Source organism: Euprymna scolopes, chromosome 26 (genome assembly GCF_053919585.1).
Source record: "Euprymna scolopes isolate OS-2025 chromosome 26, ASM5391958v1, whole genome shotgun sequence".
Taxonomy (NCBI): Eukaryota; Metazoa; Mollusca; class Cephalopoda; order Sepiida; family Sepiolidae; genus Euprymna; species Euprymna scolopes.
Genome location: NC_136507.1, coordinates 72,882,151 through 72,897,071, shown reverse-complemented (window position 1 = coordinate 72,897,071; position 14,921 = coordinate 72,882,151). Strand labels below are relative to the sequence as shown.

General features: G+C 38.4%; 1 protein-coding gene across 1 annotated transcript in view; it reads right to left on the bottom strand.

The window, feature by feature from the left end:
- Positions 1-14,921, bottom strand: part of LOC145248180 (guanylate kinase-like) — a 90,229-nt gene that overhangs the window by 73,108 nt on the left and 2,200 nt on the right. The window lies entirely within an intron of this gene.

Here is a 14,921-nt window from a genome sequence, read left to right as displayed (position 1 = left end):
CCATGCTCAGGTGGGAAACACATACTTGACTCCTTTGCAAACATACAAGTTTGTTACTTGCATCCACCTTCTTTCAAAAACTATAGAATCTCTTTCTATCACATCTATTGCTTGAAGAATATGATTAGATCTTGATTGGCAAAAGATGCAACCTCTTGGTTACCTCTCAGACACGACGTCCACATCACCATTTGCACTACGGCCAAAATCACGAGAAACACCACTGTTTCTTGGCCTTTTTGGCCAGGAGCATAGTATCTGTTCTGATACTACACTTCACCTTTTTTGACCTCGATCAATGGAGGAGAAATCCTTTTAGATTGAGGCAATTTTTATTTCTGTTCCTATCCAGAGTGCCCCTTTTTTTGGGAGCTGGTTTTTCCCCCGTGTTAAAAACCGACCTTTTGTCTGACTTTACCCTCATGGGGAGGCAAGTAAATAGGAACACTGTTTCTCTCTGACCCACAACAGACCAGTGTTTTCGATTATGTAGAACACATTTCATGGGCAAGGATGCTTTGGATCAATACAAGCCATCACCTCATGGACATATCTCTAATACCGCCAGGGTTCGTGGCCCTCGAAGAAAGCATGTTAAGGCATTTCTACTGCTGGCATCCCACAGCAGGTACACCCGATTGAATCCAGTATTCTGAAACTATATTGTATGACACTAAGGGGCAATGCATTCCGGGCCAATCACTAGATCAGAAAGAATTCAGTTGTTGAGATGAATTGTGGGAGCCTCTTCTAGTCTCACACAAAAACACGCGTCCACATCTCAAGCTATATTACTTGTCATATACATACGCGTGCACAAACATACGTGCACACATCCACACGCGTACATATATTCACGTTCACGTATATACACTCACATTCACATGTATACACACACACACTAACGTACGCACATGTACGCACAGATGGACAACGTCACTTCCCCTTTCAAAGGAAATCCACATATGCGCAGAAGACCACCGGAAACAATTATAAAAGCAAGAGACAAGCTGTTTCCAGCCCTTTTTTTTTGGACCAGCTCTCGAGCTGAGAGGTTCAGCTAACCTGCCGCCTCCCTTTCGGAAGTGCACGCTCACGCGTGTCACGTCCCCTGCGACTATGTATGGGGCACGAGCTAACAGACAGTATGTACATTTTATATGCCTTCTCTCTCCATGGCCTGGATTGACTTTTTCTCATTTTCTCTCTCTCTCTCTCTATACTACAACAGACTTTCCTCCTCACCAGTAAACAGCGAGAAACAAACGCGGACATGAACACGTGTTGTACCCTTTTCTTTCACTTGTTTCTTTACGAAATAAATTCCTGTTCATTTAATTCAATTCAACACGTAGTTCCTCTCTTTCTCAATTCAATTCATTATTTCTATTTTACATGCATTTCCTTCTATACCCTGGACCACTACAAAATAGTGACACCCGAACGTGAGACGAACACGCTTTTTCTCCTATAACCACAAGTCCCACAACAAACCGGCGCATGACGAGACGTGAAACGAACAAGCATGGTGACCCTACTTTTTTTTTAAAGGAATTGTTTTGAGTGAAATGTGCGTTTTATTTGATAAAAAAAAACGAACTTTTCAACAAAGAAAGACAAGTGACCTCCTACCGACAAGAACCTCAAAGAACTACAATGACGAGACCCCTCGTCAGACTCGGCAGAAAACAAACACGGAGCTGTCGACTTCATACCGAATTTTTTTAAAAATTCGAGTTCAACAAACATTACCCTGCAAAAAACGCGAGGAGCAAAATTACATAGGCCTATGCAATTCTCTCCTGTACAGCAGACGCAACAACAAAGAAACAATTACAGGACATCCCTATCAACACATAGGAAGAAGCTGAATTAACACTGAGTTGAGATACACCACGCACACGGATAAACTCACAACTTGAAGTTTCGTTGACACTGGCAACTGGAAACTCGTTCAATACGAACGAATGCACAACAAACGCCTGTACAGACATGTACACACACTACTGCAGACTCACATGCGAAGACACTGTCAACTTGACACACGACGTCAACACGAAACAAAAAATTTTCCTTCCAAACGAACAATTCACTTCTCTTTCCAAGCAACTCGTTGTACATGTCAGCACACAAAAAAAAAAAAACAAACAAATGTCAGCCTAAAAAAAAAAGAGTAAACGCTTTTCCACACATAAATAAGTACTTTTTTACGAACACACTCTGTTTTTGACGTTTTTTTTAAACACCCACACCAAAAAAAAAAAAAAAAAGAACAGGACGAAAAGTCAACTGCCGAAAACATTAATTACAAAAAATATACACTGCATACATTTTTCTCTCCTAGGAAGGAGAGTATTGTGGGAGCCTCTTCTAGTCTCACAAAAACACGCGTTCACATCTCAAGCTATATTACTTGTCATATACATACGCGCACACAAACGTTTGTGTATATACACTCACATTCATGTGTATACACACACACGCTAACGTAAACACATGTATGCACAGATGGACAACGTCACTTCCCCTTTCAAAGGAAATCCATCCATGTGCAAAAGACAACCGGACACAATTATAAAAGAAAGAGACAAGCTGTTTCCAGCCCTTTTTTTTGGACCAGCTCTCGAGCTGAGAGGTTCAGCTAACCTGCCGCCTCCCTTTCAGGAAGCACACGCTCACGCACGTCACGTCCCCTGCGACTATGTATGGGGCACGAGCTAACAGACAGTGTGTACACTTTATATGCTTTCTCTCTCCATGGCCTGGATTGACTTTTTCTCATTTTCTCTCTCTCTCTCTATACTACAACAGACTTTCCTCCTCACCAGTAAACAGCGAGAGATGAATGCTGACATGAACACGTGTTGTACCCTTTTCTTTCACTTAAAATAAATCCTAGTTCGTTTAATTCAAGTAAACGTGTTGTTCGTTCCTTCCTCAAAGCAATTCATTTTTCCTTTCCCAATTCAAATCATTTCTCCCATTTCTCATATTTTGTACGACTGGGGAATATATATAATATATCCACCAGTCCACTACAGAATCGAACCTGGCATTCAACTCCACTCAGTGTGGATCCTCTCTTCTGACCATCTCAATTGCTCGACGAACAGGTTATCAGTGCTCCCCCTTACTAATCTCCCATGAAGTCTCTTTGTAGACCTTGGAAGCTATTTGAGCTCAGCACACTCTGAGGAATTGCGTATCGCGTACAATGACCCATGACCAAATGATCGAGAATGAGATCAGGAAAGGTGATATCAACTGCAGGGTTCCACATAGATTCTTCTGTTGATGTTAGACTCAAGAAGGCCAGTCTCTTGGCATCTCAATGACATGTCAAGTCAGACATCTCCAAACCTTTCTCAAATGGATGTTGAATACAAACTTCTCTGCGAAACCTATGCATCTTCCTCTCCCAAAGAAGTAAGAACAGAAGATGCTGGATGGCCTTTAGGTTTTTTGCAGGCAAAGGAAGTGCAGCCAATCAGTACAGGATGAGAGAAAAGATAAGTGACGAATAACTCTGCTCTGCCCTTTAATGAGAGTTTTCTCCAAAGCCAAGAGTTAACTGACACTTCGACCTTGGACTATACCTTTTGAGCTGGAGATCAGGTGTGAACCACATGCCAAGGATTTGATCAAGGCCATCCGTCTAGCTAGAAGGAGCAGAGTGCCTGATGTCACCATTCCAGGCATCCAACCGCATATATGTATGTATATATATCTCATAATTTAGTAATTTAAATTTCATGATGTGAAATGGTTAGATTTCAAATCTATAATTTTTATTATATGTAAGACAAAGAATACATTTCAATAAGTATATCTCCTTAACCTATAGGTTTTCGATGTCTACACATCTCCTCAGAGGGTCTCCAGAAACTGTTTTGTGTGTGTGTGTGATTCAAATATTTTGTAAATGTAAGAAATAGAAATACATTGCAGAATTTGTCTCATATTTCAATATTGAAATTATCTTTTTTAGAAGTGAAAAATATTGTATTGATGAATCCCCCACTAAATAAAGCAGCTGCCATGAAAACTGGAAATCAAAACTGAAACTTTGAGATCTTCAGTCTGATTGAGTGCCAGTCGTAAAATACGCATAAATATTATATTTTAATTAATGCAGAATTCTTATTTATTATAAACAGAAATACTGTAGATATTAAATGTAACGTTAAATTCCTTCAAAAAATGAAGTAAAAAAACTAAAGAAACTCTTTGTACCCCTGTATCTTGAAAACTTTTATAAAAAATCATCAATCCTAAAGTCTCGTTGCACTTAATTATAACCTGATGTTTTCTTTTCCACAACCGTTCTTTTTCAGCACTCTTGTTCTCTCTCTAATTTCGGAGGTGCCCGAAAAAGGGGACCAACCGAAATGGTGACCCTTTTTCAAATGTTGTTAAAAGCTATGGTAACCGCCATAATTTGGTGAATGCCCAACGTGCGTATATACACGCAATCTTCAAAGAAAAAAAACAACGAAAACGATGAGAACGTGACAGAGTAAAAGAAAAAGAAAAGAAAAAGCCTTTCTAAAATTACAGTAAAACCTTGCAAAAAAGTATATATAAATCCACTTTCCAAGAAATGCCGATAATATATATATTTTTGCAAAACGGTTTACACTAAATAAGGCAAAAACAAACAAGAAAAATAAGCAGTAACAAAAAAAAGAAAGAAAAACAAAACTTTTTTACATGATTCTCACCAGATAAATTACTAAAATAAAATCTGGTCTAAAAAATATTCTGTAACAACAAAAAGTGACTTTAAGAATCAATACAGAATCCCAAATTTCATTCTGAAACACACACACACTCGCACACACAGAAAAAGGAACCTTCCAGACACACGTGTGTGAAGCCAATTTTGGAACACATGTGGTCACATACAAAAAAAAAAGGAACCTTCCAGACGCATGTGTGTGAAGCCAATTTTGGAACACGTGCGTGCATCAACGAACTCAGAAACATTGACTATATATTCACACACACACACACACACACACACACACACACACACACACACATATATAAAAATTTTAACTGACGCTATTTCTCCAAGCACCTGTTGAAATTAATCTCTGGTGAGTACTCGCTTTTCTCTCTTCTTGCTTATCACACCCCAGCCATCTCCTTTAGTCGCAGCTACAAATAATAATAATAAAAAAAATAATAATAGTAACTAATAATAATCATAGGAATAATAATAATGAATAATAGTAATAATAGTAATAATAATAATAATAATAATTAGTAATAATAATAATGGATGCACAACAGGTTAGCGTAAAATCCCCACAATTTATGGAGACGAGTGTTGGTTTTCGATAATAGAAGCTCAATTCCATCTCAGACACATTACAAGCGATGATACTAAGTTCTATACGGTTATCAGCGCATTGCCGCCTCACATGGTAACAAATATACCTCCAGCAATTCTGCAGTCGCTAAACTATGCAAAGTTAAAGGAGTCTGTGTATTCTGCATATGAAAAGACCAGACCTGAACTCCTGGAAAAGTTGATGAGGACAACTATGTTAGCTGGTCGTCCGTCATTATACCTCCAGGAGATGGTAACGGTCGCACATAGAATAGGGGCAAGCGACGAGATAGTGCGCCATAAATTCATATACGCACTTCCAAAGCAAATCACCCCAGTAATAGCAGCCCACACTGAAATGCCGTTAACAGAGTTGGGTCGACTATCCAACAACTTGATGCCGTTAATAAAAAATATTTCAGTATTTCAGGCGGTTGAGAGTCGAGCTCGAACAAATGACCATATTACCACCAGACAGTCTAGCAAAACCATTCCAGCCGGCCTATGCCCATATAGAAGGAAACAGCGACCAAAGATATGTAGAGCCCATATATATTTCGTGGAGGTGGCTCGTACATGTAAGCCATGGTGTAAGTGGCCAAAGAAAAAGAGTAGCTTACAGACTCTGCCTAACTCGCACCCTTCCTCTCCCGCCCCTAGTGATTCGGAAAACTAGAAAGCCGGACTGCGTTTGCTCCAGTAGTGCCGCCATTATTAGAAGTTTCTGCTAAAATAGGAGCGTCTAAAGTCAATTTTATCATAAATACAGGAGCCAGTGTTTCCATTTTACCACATTCCGTAGTAAATGGAATTACTCTGGAGCCAACTCCTGTTCATATCTCTACCGCTAACGATGAAAGCATAAAATGCTATGGTCAGACAAACCTCGAAGTTAAGATACTCCGTTTGAGAAGATCTTTTCAATGGAGTTTCGTGATCGCAGATGTCACTAATCCTTTGTTAGGATTTGACTTCTTAAACAAATTTAACATTATAGTGGATTGTAAAAATAGATCCATCCGTGATAACGTAACGGATTGTGAAATTACAGTCAATGCAGTAATGGGAACCGATGCTGTAGTGATTAACAAAATAGACTTAGCAGATTATGTTACAGAAGTAATAGGTAAATATGATAATGTGCTTTCACCACATAGCGACACAAACAAAGACTATGGTGGAGTGTATCACAGGATTGATACAGGCAGCCACGTACCAGTCTTTGCTAAAGCCAGACAACTTTCTGGTCCTAAGTTAGACGCAGCACAGGCGGAATTTAAAAAGTTACTAAATACCGGAGTTATCCAGCCTTCTAGTAGCGAGTGGGCAACTCCTTTGCACTTGGTGAAGAAGCTGGATGAGTCATATCGAGCGTGCGGTGATTTGTGTGCGTTAAATAGCATTACCAAAACAAACCGCTACCCGGTACCAAATATAAATTCCTTCTGCACACAGTTAGCTAATAAACAATATTTTTCTAAAATAGATTTAACTGCAGCATATCATCAGATTAAGGTACACCCTGAAGATGTGCCTAAGACAGCAGTAGTGACACCTTTTGGTTTGTTTGAGTTTAATTGCATGCCATTTGGTTTAAAGAATGCTACGGCTACATTTCAGCATTTTATGGATAAAATATTTTTTAAATTAAATTGGACATTTATATATTTAGACGACATACTAGTTTTTAGCGAAAGTGAGCAACAGGACAAGGAAGATTTAGATAGAGTATTTAGGATCCTTAGTGATAACAGTTTAAAGATTTCCTTAGATAAGTGTGTATTCGGAGTACCAGAGTTAGATTTCTTAGGTTTTCACGTAAGCAAAGAAGGCTTGTTGCCTATATTAAAGAAAATCAAAGAGTTTGAAAATTTTCCAATACCTAAGGACTCAAGAAGCTTATGTAGATTTCTAGGGATGACAGGTTTTTACCGCAAATTAGTCCCTAATTATGCATCCATAATTTTACCACTATCCGAATGGATGAGGTTGGATCCTGAAGCAAAGACCGAGCTTAATGAGGAAGAAACTAACGCCTTCAAAACAATAATAAGCAAATTATCGGAAATTACGGCGTTAGCTCATCCACAGTCTTTAGCTACAGAATACCACTTAGTTACAGATGCTAGTCAATATATCGCTGGTGCTGCATTACACCAGTTGATAGATAAGAAACCAATACCTATAGGTTTCTTTTCCAAGAAATTTTCTCAAACCCAAGCCAAGTATTCCACGTTTGACAGAGAGCTACTAGCAGCTTATTTTTCAGTGATATATTTCTGCCACCTCATAGAAGGTCGTCACGTGACATTATTCACTGATCATAAGTCATTATGCAGAGCCTTTTATAGTCAGATACCAGCAAAGTCAGATCGACTACAGCGACACTTATCAGTGCTTGCCGAATATATTGCTGACGTGGAGTACATTAAAGGAGCTGAGAATATAGTTGCAGACTGTATGTCTCGGCCTGCATTAGCTGTGCAGATAGATGCATGCGATTTGGCTGAAATAGCCCAGGCACAAAAAGGTGATGACAAAATAAAGTCATACACTAATTTGAAAGAATACTGTGTGTCAAGCGAAGTCGGCTCAGTCCTATGCGATACTTCAACTAAGTACCCCAGACTGTTTATCCCAAAAGAGCTTCGTCAAGCTATTTTCGACAGTTTACATAGCTTGGCGCATCCTGGTATGGAAGCATCTCTAAAACTGGTCAAGTCCAGATACTTTTGGCCTAGTTTAGATAAAATGATTAAACAATACTGTGCAGAATGTGTAGTGTGTCAACAATCAAAAGTTCACAGACACACAAAGTCTGCAGTCCAAGAATTTGAGTTACCATCTGCACGTTTCCAGACGGTACATATCGATATCGTTGGACCCCTGCCCTTAACGCGCAATGAGTCCGACCCTTACCTGAGCCCTTACAAATATTTGCTTACTTGCATCGATCGTGCAACTCGTTGGATTGAAGTACAGCCTATGACTGAGATAACTGCACAGTCGGTAGCAGAAGCATTTATCAATGCATGGATATCTCGATTTGGAGTCCCACTGCATGTTGTAACTGACAGAGGTAGTCAGTTTGAGAGCGAATTGTTCAAGGAATTAGCCAAGGTAGTAGGTTTTTACCAATTGAGGACAACTTCGTATCACTCTCAAAGTAACGGGATGATCAAAAGAGCACACTGTACCCTTATGGCCCTGAGGTTTTTTTGGTTGGTTTATAGATGGAGAAGGGGTGAAGGAAATGAGGCCATAGAGGTCACAACAAAGAATACATTTAATTGACAACGTTTGAAGTATGTAGAATCTGACTCCATGCAATTAAGGACAGACGAATATTGAAGGTTGAGAACCGGTTTTATTTATTAATGACAGTTATAATTAGAAGAGGTAAAGTGTTCGTAGGATGTTTGTAGGTGTGTATGCATTGATAAGGAAAGAACTTTTGTAGGCTTGTATAATTTAACAAAGAATGAATGTTCGTAAGTGTACTTATCTTTTCGGACGATGGGGGTGGTAAGTGGGTGGCCGGTCGTGCTACTGTCGGTGATATGTGTCCTGGCTTTTAACTTGAGAGCGGCGACTTCTTTCCTCAACAGCTAGCAGCACGGCGTCTTCGCCTCCTATGTTTTTCTCCTTTTTTCCTTTTCTCTAAAAATGCCTCGCTTTATAGGGGCACATCGGCTCCTACTGACTGTGATATTTTAGGCCTTTATTTTAGGCGCGGAGCTCTGCCATTGGTTGATAATTCTTTTGTGGTTATCTTATTTTTCTTTTTCCAAACGGAAACGATGCATGGAGCCATGTGCAAAAGACGATTTTTCATTTTGTCTCTTATGCTGGATATGTTAGCATCCGGTTCGCTGCTAATTCTCATCATGTTCCCACACCCTTAAAGTGGTAATAATGGCTCAAAAAGAATCATGGATGAAAACGATACCGGTGATTTTGCTGGGTATACGTAGCACCCCTAATGAATCAGGCTTTTCTCCTTTTACATCTGTTACTGGAGCTCCGATATTGATTCCTCAGCAGTTGATACACAAGCAGAGAGTAGGAGAAACTCCAGTTAATAACCAGTACATACATAATTTGTGTGAATGGATGTCCCAAATTGATGTACTCAACAACGGAAAAGGATATATCCATCACAGTCCCAAAACATTTATACCGAAAGGTTTATCTTCCTGTGAAAAAATATGGCTCAGAGTTGATTGAGTTAGGAAACCATTAGAAGCACCGTATTCAGGTCTTTATAAAGTTTTGACTCGATCAGATAAGCATTATCAGATCGATATAAAAAACGGTACTCATACACACGATAGATTAAAGCCGTACATAGAACCAACTAGTACTAATAAAATTAAACCGACTGAGAAGGCACAGACAAATGACGGTACTACTAATGATAAACTTATTAAGACAGACGATACCGACAAAGTTGAAGATAAAATTGCTGACACATATAAGTCTAGATCTGGTAGGAAAGTAACATGGAAAAAGAAAAATGAGTATTTTTATTTTTAAAAAAATTTAGGCAATATACATATTTAATAATTCTGTGGAGGGTACTTAACTCCATTATTTGGAGGGGGACTCGTGTAATGAACTACTACTATGATGCTGCTATGGTATGTTTCCCTTATTTCTCTCTTTCTCCCTACTCTTCTACTTTTCCCTTGCTTTCTTCTCTCAAAGTCACCAGAGGTTTCAGCCAATCGAAATAGAGAACTGCCTTGGAGGGAGATACAAAGAAGAAATCTGTCTCAGACATGTGGGAACGATAGAAGCATCAACATGCGATGGACCAGTCTCCCTGGGTAAAGACTTTTATCAAAGAAATGTACTATCCTCTTTGTACCCTTATATCTTGGAAACTTTTATAAAACATCATCAATCCTAAAGTCTCGTTGCACTTAATTATAACCTGATGTTTTCTTTTCCACAACCGTTCTTTTTCAGCACTCTTGTTCTCTCTCTAATTTCGGAGATGCCCGAAAAAAATGCTTGAGCGTCCAGGAATAGGAAAGAGAAAAAGGATGGCTTTCCTTGTTGCTTGCAGGATTCTTATTGCTGACCAATTCCTAAAAGGGAGGGGATAAAATTTTTTCTGATATAGTTTCATTTGTCCCCATCCAGATTGTTTCTTTAGGAACTGGATTCTCTCCCATATCAATACGGCCTAGAGTGTCTCAGGGGTGGACAAGTAGATAAGGTCTAATTTATAGATTAATTTTAAAATTTTTGTCAAGTGCAAACATTAGTTTTAATGCACACTTAAGTAGTTTGCTGTGTAGCCTGGTTAGTTAACAGTTTTGGCAAGCACTGTTCTGTAATGTTCTTTGCCATTAGTTCCATTATTTCTTTTTAACTTTGCCATTAATTCCATTATTTCTTTTTAACTTTGCCATTAATTCCATTATTTCTTTTTAACTTTGCCATTAGTTCCATTATTTCTTTTTAACTTTGCCATTATTTCTTTTTACTTTGCCATTAATTCCATTATTTCTTTTTAACTTTGCCATTAGTTCCATTATTTCGTTTTAACTTTGCCATTAGTTCCATTATTTCTTTTTAACTTTGCCATTAATTCCATTATTTCTTTTTAACTTTGCCATTATTTCTTTTTAACTTTGCCATTAATTCCATTATTTCTTTTTAACTTTGCCATTAATTCCATTATTTCTTTTTAACTTTGCCATTAATTCCATTATTTCTTTTTAACTAGAATTTTAAGAAGGTTCATTATGTCAGGTGCATCATCATTCAGCAAGCTGAAACTTCCGGAGTGACATTCGCTCTGGGGGTGCATGCTTGCACCGAATGCAGTACTTACTTATATTTTACTTATTTTTATTTTTGGGGGCACAGTGGATAGAGGCATTGAGTCTCTATTGCTATTGACAACATTGTCCTAGTGCTGAATGTGTTGAAGTCTGAGACTAAGGCATCTAGACCAATTTTCCATGACATGAAACCTAAGATTAATGAATGGTTTACTTCTGTTTCGGTTCTATCTGATCAGATTTATGGTTGCTTCTCTGCTAAGAATGCAGACCCCATCTTTTATGAATGAGGACTCTGCTAATGTAAGGGTATTCGTAGCAAGTGTTTTGAAATTTCTAGCTTTTTTAACTAGTGGTAAGTCAGGTAATTGCTATGATATCCCAGTCGCCTTTAAGACCTCTCAAGTTATGCCTGTGAAAGATTCTGATCCTGAGCCAGAATGTCAGATTGCCGATACCTATCCCATAAGTACTAGGAAGTTCAGCTTAGTGAAAGTCCCATTTAGAGTTAAATTTGATTTTCTTAAATAACAGCTTGCTGTCAATATTGTTAAGAAAAAATTGCATTTGTTAGGCGTCTGTAGGGATTCCAGTCTTGTCCCTGATTTGTTGAATGTGGACAACTGGAATTTGTAAGAGTTTATAGGGGAATTTAGGTGTGAGGTGGATAGAGGCATTGTGCCCATTGAAGTTTTCGAAGCAGTCCACTGATAGTCAGGGAGACTGTTTGAATTTGGGCAGTAGCCTAGATGGCAAGGCCCTGGTATCTTCATACCTTGATATGCATGGTATTCGGAAGAGAAATTGGAGTTTAGCTTGTCGCAACTCCTTTCCAGATCAAGTACTGGATGACACTTGTACTTTTAAAGTACTTAATGTAAGTACAGCATTTGGTGCAAGCATGCACCTCCAGAGCGAATGTCACTCCGGAAGTTTCAGGACTTCTGATCCTATATCACCTTGTCTCCATATTGGGGTCGAGGGGAGACTATTTTGCCGAGAGTTTGGCAAACTCAAGCTCCACTGGATGTTTTCAGTAGAGTGTCAGTGGTTTGTTTCTGAAGTGTTTGTTGGCTACATTGTTTGTAGTGCAGCCCCTCAGAAGATCTGTGAGGGTGCATATTTTGTTCTGCAGAAGCCTTCTGTAGAATTTTGTCAGTATAAGGATGAAGTTGCTCCTTTCAGGATAGCCTTTCCTGCTTGGGAATTAGTTTGAATTAAAGCTACTTCATACCTTATGGATTATTTGAGGATATGCCTCTATGTTGCTTCTTGCAACATTACTCTTTTTTTTTAGCCCAATTTATTTTGCTACTGGATTCTTCCCCTGGAGCAAAATTACTATTTTTAGGAAGATTCTGTAAGAGTGGGGTGGAGTTCCCTATGCTGGAACCTGAAGCTTTGGATCTCACCTGGAAGAACATCTAAGCACCAAGGACTTGTGGGTATTTGTAAGAGACTTGTTAGTCATGGTTTGTTAAGCTTGATGTGTGAAGCTCGGCAGACATTTAGTGCTACATTTTCCCTTTGCAGTTATGCAGGAAATATACTTTGCCTTTATGTGTTTGGAAAGCCTGAGGTAGCTTCCTTAATCAAAACGAAAACTACATTTATCGCATTCGTGTTTACAGAGTAAATATGACTGGCTTGTTATGGCTTTGTGAAATAGTGCCGGCATGCATGTTATGATTCTCAAATTTAAAACTCAGAATTCAAGCCATTTAATTGTCTATTTAAATTTTCTTCCTTATAAACAGAACTTTAGATTATCTCGAATTCTATTTGTCCAAAGAGGGTTTTTTTTTCTTGTCGGGAGAGTGTTGTCGGAATTTTATTTTTTTATTGACGTCGCCATCAGCAGTGCAAAGAGCAGTGGTGGGGTGTCAGCATTTTTGGTTAGCCTGTAGCATTCATCTTACCCCCTCCACTTATCTCTTGGCCCCGTTGTCTAGCAGTTGTTTAAACCTGAAAGGCCTTTTCAGCTGGCAAATGTGTGTGCGTGCGTGTGTCACTCTCTCTCTCTTGTCATATAGTCCTCGTGGACATTTCTTTCTTTCTCTCTTTTTCTCTTTGTTAGTGTCTTTCCTTTTTCTTAGTAGTATTCCATCATCATTGATTGGTGATAATTGGCTGTTCTGAAAACAATCCCAGAAATCACTTTCTTGCGCCTCTTTCAAATTAGTTCCGGATAAGACTTTGTGAGAGCAAGTCTCTTTTCTGGGATTCTGTCGAGAGGAGACAAGCGTAAAAGCACTCAACCTCTTCACTAAGGGTAGAAAGCCTGTATTGGGCGGTTGGAAATTGGTGTTTTAAAATACACCATTTATTGAAGCAGTCAACCCTTTTCAGCGAAAAGGATTATAATTTCTGAATAAGCAAAAGAAAAAAAAAAAGGAAACAACCCTTTTCAGCGAAAAGGATTATAATTTCTGAAGAAGCAGAAGAAAAAGACAACCCTTTTCAGAGAAAAGGAATATCATTTCGGAAGAAAAAGAAAACAACCCTTTTCAGAGAAAAGGATTTACATTCGGAAACGCCATACTACAAAGACAGAGAACCAAACTTAAAAAAAAAACTTTCAAAAATGGTTTGTTTGTTTGAAAAAAAAAACAAAGAGACAGGAAAGAAGAAGAAAAAAACTTAGAACTTTGCAACTCAACCTTGCATGTTTTCTTTCCTGGAAAAAAAACAACTTTTTTGTTGAAAGATTGAATTTAAAGACTTGAAAAAACTATTTTCTATTTTTTGTATGTGCTTTTCATTTCAGCCTTTCTTTCAAGTAAGATTTGTTTTCTTGTATTTGTTTTTGTTTTATTTCATATGTTTTTTTGTTTTTTTTTTACATGGGGGTCACCACTTATCAAGGCCCGAAGGCCACTCAGGGATAAGGGTTATTGCGTGTACAGTAATCAATGAGATAGTATTGTAGTAATCATTAGTATTGGGGGTTTTGATAGAATGTCTTACTTAAGGGGGCGGTTTGTCAGGTGTTTGTTTATGTTGGACTTGAAGACGTCCAAGTTGTAGTCAGGTGGGAAACAGGCAAGCGGCAGAGAGTTCCACTGGCATGCAGTTCTAAGAAAGAAGCTTTGTTCATGGAATCTACGTTTGGATTTAGGCACAGATGAGGAGTGGGGAAAATTATTGGCAGTAGTTTTAGCCAGACGGGTGTTTCTCGTGAAAGATTGGCTAGGGGGGACGAGGGATTGGAGCTCAGACGAGCACCTGCCATGGAAATAGCGATAAAACAAAGACAGGCTTGCAACGTCTCTTCTGTGGGAGAGAGGTTGCAGGGAAGAGAAAAGGGCATCCCCCACTAAACCACGAAGTCTATTTTGTACTTTGTCAAGGCAGGATAGGCTGTTTTTAGCAGCTCCTGCCCAGATGTGACAGCAGTACTCCATCCTTGGACGTACTTGGCTTTTAAAGGTTTTTTTAAAACCTTAGCTTTGGAAAATAAAACCAATCATAACATTTTATTTTCTTTTAAATAAATTCGGGTCATTTTAATCTCATTTCGGGTCTGTATTTCATTTACTCATTTCTTTAGTTTCCCATTCCCGGAAAATTTGCTTTACTTGTTTATTTTTATTTATTTATTTTTATTATTATTTTTATTAGTAGTAGTAGTAGTATTTTATTCTCTTACAATTGTTAACCTAAAAAACGGATTTTGGTGACGACCCCAAAATTCCGACAATTTCTCCACAAAAGAAAATAAATTCTTTATTTATGACTATTACAGTACTAAGCATGCAAAGGGTCAGGTTAAGGTTAGGGTTAAAAAAAAA